Source organism: Emydura macquarii, unplaced genomic scaffold, assembly GCF_026122565.2.
Source record: "Emydura macquarii macquarii isolate MOO-44397 ecotype Brisbane River unplaced genomic scaffold, CSIRO-AGI_Emac_v2 contig_1119, whole genome shotgun sequence".
Lineage (NCBI taxonomy): Eukaryota > Metazoa > Chordata > Testudines > Chelidae > Emydura > Emydura macquarii.
Window position 1 is genome coordinate 5,463,303 of NW_027131256.1, and position 9,386 is coordinate 5,472,688.

The window sequence follows — 9,386 nt, forward strand, 5'->3', positions numbered from 1 at the left end:
GAGGAGCTGCTGCCAGGTGAATACCCTCAGCAGCTGCTGGAACTGCCGGCTGCTGAGTACCCTGAGGTCCCATGAATGATGAAGCCCTATGAAGAGGTAGAGGTAGGAAGCAGCCCAGGGAAACCAGACGTTAGTCCGGTTGTGTTGCTGAGACTATGGTTGGCGTGTTTCGGAAGGATCCCCGCTGAGCTACTTGTGGGATTCCCTGCCCCTGATAGGGCCCTGAGCCGGGACCTGATGAAGTAGGATGGGCCTGGGTCCCCCTACCTCCCTGCTGCCAATTTGGCATCCTCCCCACCTTAGGCTGAAAGGCCTGTGTTTGTTTGTTGTCTGCCCAGCCAGGGATCCGGACCACAGACTGCTTGATATTGCTGCCTGCCCAGCCAGAGGGCTGGCTACAAACTGATACTGGTGCTAATAACCTGTGGATTGGCTCTCAGCCCTCAGGTGGCATAGCAAGGCAGCGTGGTCTCCCTTTGATGCAGACGGAGAAGAACCACTCCAAGGCACGACAGAGGAGAGTGCACAGTGTACTACATGGTGGGGCAGGGATCAAAACTTGCATGTATGGAAGTTCATTAAGATGTCCACTATTCCATAATCACTGGCATGCAGCAGGATGATCCAGTACAACACCTCCCACCAATGGATTCTACTTTAATTTTTCTTCCTTGTTTCCATACTCAATAGCATTGTTAGAACAGATACACGGACACCCGCAGCGATGGCTTTTGTGAGAGTTGAACCAGCAGAGATCAGAGCCATTTTTCAAAGGCTTTCCAGCTTTCCTATTGCGTCTTGTTCAATCGCCTCTGGACCTTCATCCCACTTGAGATGGCTGAATGAAACATCCTCTGAAAACTCTGATCACAGGTTTTATTTCCCCAAGTGGTCCCTGGTAAAAGAAACCTTCTAATTTGGACATGCAATACTAAAGCAAAAGTGAGAGAGAAAATAATGGTTGCTTTAAATAATGAACAAAATCACTGGGAGATTTTTTTTTTCCCCATGCAGATTTTCTTTTCTTTCAAATAATTTGTTTTCGAGTGAATTTCAGGCCGGATTGACAACCCGGCCGAGCAGGATCGCCTGTGTATGCACCAAATGGGTATAGCCAACACAGTGGTATTGCAGGCTTTCACACTGCTCTGCCAATGTGCTTCAGGCCAGTGGGTCCCAGAAGCAGGAAGCCCTAAGATAGCCCAAGAGAGTCTGCTTTTGTGATATATCTAGCTTAGGCAGAAGCAGGAAGTATTTGAAATCTCCCTGTGAGAAAATGTGTTCGAATGGGATTTCCAGCCCAGTTTTGTAGAGCCCAGAGGTATGGGTGCTTTGAATAAGGTCAGGGAATGGATCGGACATCTTAACTAGATATGGGCTTGAACCAAACTCCAGATCCAAACTCTTGTAAATGTTGAGGATCTAGGTCCTATCTCCATAACAGGCTGCACAAAAACCTTGAATTCAAACACCCCTGAGCTTTGGGGAAAGCTTGGATCTGCATCTCCAACATCCTCATCCTGAGAAAAATCATTGAGAAGGGACGAGTAACAACCAAACTGCAGCAATGCCTGGAAAATTCTGCCATCCTGGGCCGTTCATGATGAGGGTTCTGTCAAGGGCATGCCACGGACACAGTTCTAGTCGTGTTGTTGGATGGAGGAGATAAGACTGAGTCAAAGCCTGACTATTTCCCAAGCACGTTGCAAGACTCACCTGTGTATCAAAACTTTCTTGTAATAAGCAAGGACAAGAAATCATAGACTTACGAACAAACAAAACAATGCAATCCAACAAACAAACCTAGGAACCTATGAGAAATGAAAAGCAGAATCCACTGTACCTGCTCTGGGATCTTAATTACTGTTTGGTGCTGAGATGCTATGGAGATGGGGGGTGAAGAGTGAGGTGGCAAAATTTGCAGAAGACACAAAATTACTCAAGATAGTTAAGTCCAAAGCAGACTGTGAAGAGTTACAAAGGGATCTCACTAAACGTGGTGACTGGGGTGACAAAATGGCAGATGAAATTCAATCTTGATAAATGCAAAGTAATACACGCTGGAAAACATAATCCCAACTATACAAAAAAATGGTGGTGTCTAAATGAGCTGTTACCACTCAAGAAAGAGATCTTAGAGTCATTGTGAATAGTTCTCTGAAAACATCCAATCAGTGTGTTGTGGCAGTCAAAAAAAGCTAGCAGAATGTTAGGAACCATTAGGAAAGGGATAGATAATAAAACAGAAAATATCTCAATGCCACTGTCAATCCATGGTATGCCCACACACTGAATACTGTGTGCAGTTCTGGTTGCCCCATCTCAAAAAAAAAAAAAAAGTAGAATTAGAAAAGGTGCAGGTATAGGCAACAAAAATGTTTAGGGGTATGGAAAAGCTCCCATTTAAGAAGAGATTAAAAAGACTGGGACTGTTCATCTTAGAAAAGAGAACTAAGGGAGAACCAGGGATGATCACCCAATGAAATTAATAGGCAACAGGTTTAAAACAAACATAAGGAAGTACCTATTCACAGAATGCATACTCAACCTGTGGAACTCATTGCCATGGGATGTCATGAAGGCCAAACGTATAAATGGGTTAAAAAATGAATGAGATAAGTTAATGGAGGATAAGTCCATAAATGGCTATTAGCCAAGATGGTAAGGGATGCAATTCCATGTTCTGTCACTAAACCTCCAACTGCCAGAAACTGGGACTTGAGGACAGGGGATGGATCACTTGATAATTGTCCTGTTCTGTTCTTTCCCTGAGGCATCTGTCACTGGCCACTGTTGGAAGACAGGATACTGGGCTAGACAGAATCATAGAAGTGTAGTACATGAAGGGACCTCGAGAGGTCATCTAATCCAGCCCCCTGCACTCAAGGCAGGAATAAATAATATCTAAACCATCCCTGACAGGTGTTTGGCCAACCTGCTTTTAAAAATCGCCAATGATGGAGATTCCACAACCTCCCCAGGCAATTTATTCCAGTGCTTAACTACCCTGACAGTTAGGAAGTTTTTCCTAATGTCCAACCTAAACCACCCTTGCTGCAATTTAAGCCCATTGCTTCTTTTCCTACCCTCAGAGATTAAAGAGAACATTTTTTCTCCCTCCTCCTTGTAGCAACCTTTTATGTATTTGAAAACTGCTATCATGTCCCCTCTCAGTCTTTTCTTCCTTCACAGGTCATGTTTTCTAGACCTTTAACCATATATTCTGCTCTTCTCTGGACTGTCTCCAGTTTGTCCACATCTTTCCTGAAATGTGATGCTTCGATTTGGACACAATACTCCAGCTGAGACCTAATCAGTGCGGAGTAGAGAGGAAGAAATACTTCTTGTGTCTTGCTTACAACACTCCTGCTAATACATTTCAGAATGGTGTTTGCTTTATTTTGCAACAGTGTTACAGTGTTGACTCATAGTTAGCTTGTGATCCACTATGACCCCCAGATCTCATTCTGCAGTAGTCCTTCCTAGGCAGTCATTTCCCATTTTGTATGTGTGGAACTGATTGTTCCTTCTTCAGTGGAGTACTTTGCATTTGTCCTTATTGAATTTCATCCTATTTACTTCAGACCATTTCTCCAGTTTGTCCGGATCATATTGAATTTTAATCTTATCCTCCAAAGCACTTACAACCCCTCCCCGCTTGGTATCATCCACAAACTTTATAAGTGTGCTCTCTATGCCATTATCTAAATCACTGATGAAGATATTGAACAGAACTGGACCCAGACCTGATCCTGAGGGACCCCACTCAATATGCCCTTCCAGCTTGACTGTGAACCACTGATAGCTACTCTCTGGGAACAGTTTTCCAACCAGTTACACACTCACCTTATAGTAGCTCCATCTAGGGCCAAGTCTATACGTACAGCACTACAATGAAGACATTCTATACTGACAAGGGAGAGCTCTCCCGCCAGCATAGCGCTGTGCACATGAATGCTTATGCCGGTGTAATTTATTTTGCTCAGGGGGGGTGGAATAGTCCATCCCCCTGAGCGACATGTTTTGCCAACATATGCAGTAGTGTATACATAGCCTAGGTTGTATTTCCCTAGTTTGTTTCTGAGAAGATCATATGAGACAGTATCAAAAGCCTTACTAAAGTCAAGCTATACCACATATACTGCTTCCCCCATCTACAAGGCTTGTTACCCTGTCAAAGACAGCTATTAGGTTGCTTTGACATGATTTGTTCTGAACATATCCAGGCTGACTGTTACTTATCACCTTTTTATCTTCTAGGTGTTTGAAAATTGATTGCTTAATTATTTGCTCCATTATCTTTCCAGGTGCTGAAGTTAAGCTGACTGGTCTATAAAATGGACCATTGGTCTGATCCAGTATTGCCATTCTTATCCCTTAGACCCATAGATAGAATAAAAAGTGTGCTGCAGATGGAAGACACTCTAGAAGTTCAAAGTATTTCTGGTAGTAATATCAGTTTAACACTTGACACATTTTTTTACTGGGGAACGGGAAAGGCAGGGACTATATATTGTACCAGCAGGAGATGGACTCAACTATTTAGCAGGTTTTTTCTCTCTGATGTCTATGATTCTGTGATCCATTTCCAAGTGGTTATAGCCTGACTGGTGTGAGACAGAAGCATCTATCTTCATGAAGACACAGCCCCTTGTGCCCTGTCTGGATTCCCTTCCTCTCGCACTGGTGCTGCCCGTCTGGATACGTGTCAAATCCCCAACATTCAGCAGCCTGCATCCGGCGCTCTATTATTATTGCTGATGCTAATCTCTGACCGGAGAACACGGGTCAGAACCAGGAGATAATTGCAGCTCCAATCCGCCAGGCATGGTCCTTTGTGAGTAGTTAATGAGTGTTCAGGAAAATAAAGCAGAAGGAAGAAAAGGGGGATTGTGGTTTGCATACAGCGAGATAGAGTATGAATAGGAGATAGAAGGAGGGGACAGTTCACTGATGGGGGAAAAAGAAAAAGAATTAGAAAAAAAATCATTTGCACTATAGCTATTGCTGCATTATTCCTGTTTCACCCAAGCAGCCGCTGCTACCTTTGGCAGGAGGAATGCTAAGCACAAGTGATGCGGCAGCTCCCAGGGCTGGCATTACATGCTGTTTGCTTTTGTGGCAGTGGACGCTCTTACTGGAGTAGTTGCCCCCACTCCCCTTGTGGTGGGTCACACCCTCATTCCACATGACAGACATCACCGCGGCTAATGCTGCATGGTTATGCTTTCTCCCCTCCTTGTAAGGCACTGCCTGTGTGTGAGAGAGGTTGCCCTCTAAAGAGGATAAAACATCTGCTTACCGCTGCTCAGTCCAGCCGCTACATCAGGTGGCAGAGGCCTGTGTTGCAGAAGCACCACGGTCCTAGTCTCAGCTCCCTCCTTACGTCGTGCATTTAGTGACCCTACACATTGTCTACAGCACCTAGTCTAGTTAAAACCCCGTCGCGATGAAAGACGTGGTCATGGTGGCTGCTCTCTCAGCCCACCTGGCAACCTGCCGGCCCAGCTAGCAGGCCCAGAAAGCCATCCCGGATTTATTCATGTCGTGATGTGGCATCAATAGCTCTGCATCGTCAGGTGGCGGTTGATGCAGCGAGAGATGGAAGAAAACAACCCCATGACACCGTGGCGCACGGGCACCAGTTTCCCTGTGGGATTATTTTGGGGCAGCTGGGCCAATACAAATAGGCAACCACCCTAACCAAGGGGAGGAGGAGCCGCTTCCGGGTCATGAATTGGAGTCAGTAGGGCTGAAGTTGGAGGGGGATCGTGGGGGGATGGGAAGAAATGAGTGCTGAATGTGTTTGTGTCCATACAAGTCCCCTCTCCCTAACGACCATGTTAATGTGCTTGTAAAAAGATATGGTGTGAGGGGGACGTGGCTACACAGCCTGATTAGCATTTTATGGTGGAATTAAGATGCATGACAAACGACTGACTGGTTGGGCTGCTTTTACAGCCCAGATAACTCCACTTTTAGATGCTGGAAGGGTTGGTTCTTCGGGATTTTTTTTCTCCCTCATGATTATTATTATTATTAACTACAGAGTGGCTGAGGGGAGTCCTAGAGCAACACAGGGAGCTGCAGGAATTGTTGAATGGTGATATGAATCAGCTGTTCTTCTGTGTCGGTTCTCAGTCCATTGCCCCAGCATGGTAGTAGGGGGCACGGGGCTGCTAGAGGTGCTATCTGTCAGTTGGGAAGAAAAAAGGGAAGTCTAGACATGCTGGTGTCATTAAAAAAGTCCTCCTGTGCTTTTCATAAAGATAGCAGTATTAGCCCTTCTATCCTGGCCATATCACAGCTCTTCTCCCTAAATTCTCCTTGCAGTTTCAACTGGCTATCGTGTTCTTCTTCACTTCCTGTCCTAAAACCTTGGGCAGTGTTGCTGAGTGCTATTATTCAGCACACCCCAGAGCCATATGCATTTTTGTGTTGGATGAGTGGTCCGAATACAAAAAGAAAAGTGGGATGCTTCAGAATGAAATACACTTATGGAAATCTTTCATGCAGTTCCAGGGTTCAGAATATTCTGCAGTGCCATAAGATTGCCTTGGTTCACTACCTACTACATCCGCTCAGAGCTCTGGCCTGACATGCATGGCTGGAGGGATCACAGTGTACAGCAGTAATGGTCAAGAGATGAGTAACACGATGGGGTGAAGCTAAGGGAGACAAGAAAGGAATGAAAACAGGTACCCCACCGGCCACCATGGTTGCTGAAATGTACGTTTATACAGGGATCCTCTTGGGGGTCTTTTTATTTTGTTGTTATGAAAGTAAACTCCTTTCAATGAATTTTGCCTGCCTCCACATAGCCATCTGCTCCCCGGTACATGGGCCTCCGCCTCAAAGGTTTCTTACAAGGGAATATCAATGGGTGTAAATATACTTCTGTCTCCATCCACCCACTCCTGGAAGCAGAGAAAAAGAGAGAGAGAGAGAGAGAATATCCAATGGTTTGTTTCCTTGGGGACTGTCTCGGAGACAGAGGGTGTGACTCCAGCTGTGCATTCCTAGGGGATTGTCAGAGAGAGAGAGTGTGTGAGTAAATCCAGCTGTCTAGCCCCTCCCAACACCAGGGGCTGTCACAAATCCCAAGGTGGAGACCTTGTTGCACACAGGAGTGGGGCAGCTCTCATGCTGTAGGCCCCTGACTCCCTGGTGTGGGGAGCAGATCCTGCCGCCAAACAGTGAACAGAAGCACTGCATGACAGAAAGCATTTATCCCGTGCGTGCTGTGCTTTCTGAGTGATGGAAAGGCTCCATCTGCTTAGAAGTCGCAGTATATAACTGCTTATCATATAATGTCACTGGGAAGTCAGTTTTGGGGGGGAAATGTGACAGATATTGAATAGCCTAATGTCAAGAGAATATCAGTTTTGTGCTGGGTGTTTTAGAAATGTGACAAAAGTGGATTGCAGAGACGATCAATTCTGCAGGTGAGCATGGTGGGCTTTGCCGAAGGAGGGACACAACCTGACTTGAGTGATGAATCCTACGGGGACCTGTAGCAGGCAATCTGGTCAGCTCCATGCACTGTGCGTGCAGCTCGTGCACACATTGTACAATGTAGTAGTCATTAAGGCTCTGTTTCTGCAATCCATTCCTATTCCGCAAAGGACATAAACATGCGCTAAGCTTTAGGCACATGCGTCAGTATCTTTGACCGCAGTGGGACTTAGCATATGCTTACACGATTTTCTCAATAGGGATGTAGAGCTTACAGAGACCAGGACACTGCAGTAGGGGTGAATGTAAGGCTGTCTTTATTTCCTGTTTATACAGATTCCGACCTCCTTGCTATATGCCCCCTAAGGGCCCTCTGAATAGTGGCTCTAAACCTTCTCACCACCACAATGCACGTGCTTAAGTGGTTTGCTGAATTTGCTAGAGCTGTGCTGTACGTTTGCAGGGAAACCTGAGCCATGCAAAACTCCTCTAATGTCCTGTCTCATTACTAACCCAAACCCAGTGCTGGATGAACAATGCAATATCAGAGAGAAAGATCTAAAAATATTCCTTCCCATTTATAAACTGAATTAATTTGGATTGTGCTCACACCTCCGTTATGTTTGCTTTCTCTGAACAATTGAGGTGTTGGATTTTTCCTAGTAAAAAGTGCCCACCTAGAGTGAATTGTTAAGTCATTTCCCTGCATGCTCCTGGAAAACTTACGCTTTGTCTACACTGGCATTTTTGTCAGTCGGGGGGTGAAAAAACACCCCCCTGACCGACATAAGTTGTATCAAAAGAAGCACTGGTATGGACAGCGCCATGTCGACGGGAGACACTCTCCTGCTGACAGAGCTACCGCTGCTCATTGGGGGTGGTTTCATTATGTCGATGGGTGAGCTCTCTCTTATCAGTATAGAGCAGCTATATGGGAGATCTTACAGTGGTGCAGTTGTACTGCTGTAAAGTCTGTAGTGTAGACATAACCTAAGTCCTGGTCTACACTACAGACCTATATCGGTATAACTACGTCACTCAGGGGTAGGAAAAATCCTCACCCCTCAGCAACATAGTTATACCAACCTAATCCCCATGGATTAACTACACCGATGGGAGAAGCTCTTCTGACGGCGTAGGAGTGTCTTCACTTAAGCACTACAGCAGCACAGCTGCATTGGTGCAGTTGTACAGATGCAGCATTTTAAGTGTAGACCTGTCTTTGGCTGAAATCCACTCAAACAAGTTGTCACTTTGCAAGTGCTTGTGTGCTCATCCAATCAAGGAGCAAGAAGACAAGTGACAATTTCTACCAATCACAAGTAAGCCACAAAGACTTGAAATTTCAATATTCCTGGTCTCTCCGTGGAGTAAAATATATGGAAGGAGATTTGTCAAATAAAGCCAAACAACAAGTAAATGAGAAGAAATCTCCATTTGCTCATGGATATTTCATAAGCAGGAAAAAGAAAGAGGCAACATTAATGGATTAATTTGTCCATTATTAACTTAATTGGGCCTGGTTTGTCAAAACATGAATGAACCTGTCAAGTGACTCTAAGGCGCATTTATGGTCTTATATCCAATTTGTGTAAACACGGTAGTCAGGGATTGAACTGGAAGCAAAAAATAGTGGGAGTCTCCCAAAGCCTATCCACAAGCAAAGCACCATCTAAAAACTATTCTCCAGTGACTTGAAATGCGAACGTGAAATCCCAGTTATAGTAGACCTCCATTATGTGATTGTGCCTCTCCTTTCTTCTATGCATTGATCGTCAGTGAAATAGTTGACAATGTTGGCCTTTATATTGTGAGACTGGAGCCCTTGAAAAGATTAGGGACAGTTCTCATCTCTGAGCTGTTGTTTCAGAGGAATTTTCCTGTGCACAGCCCTGTACTTATGGTTCTTTAAATCCCAGAAACAACTGTCC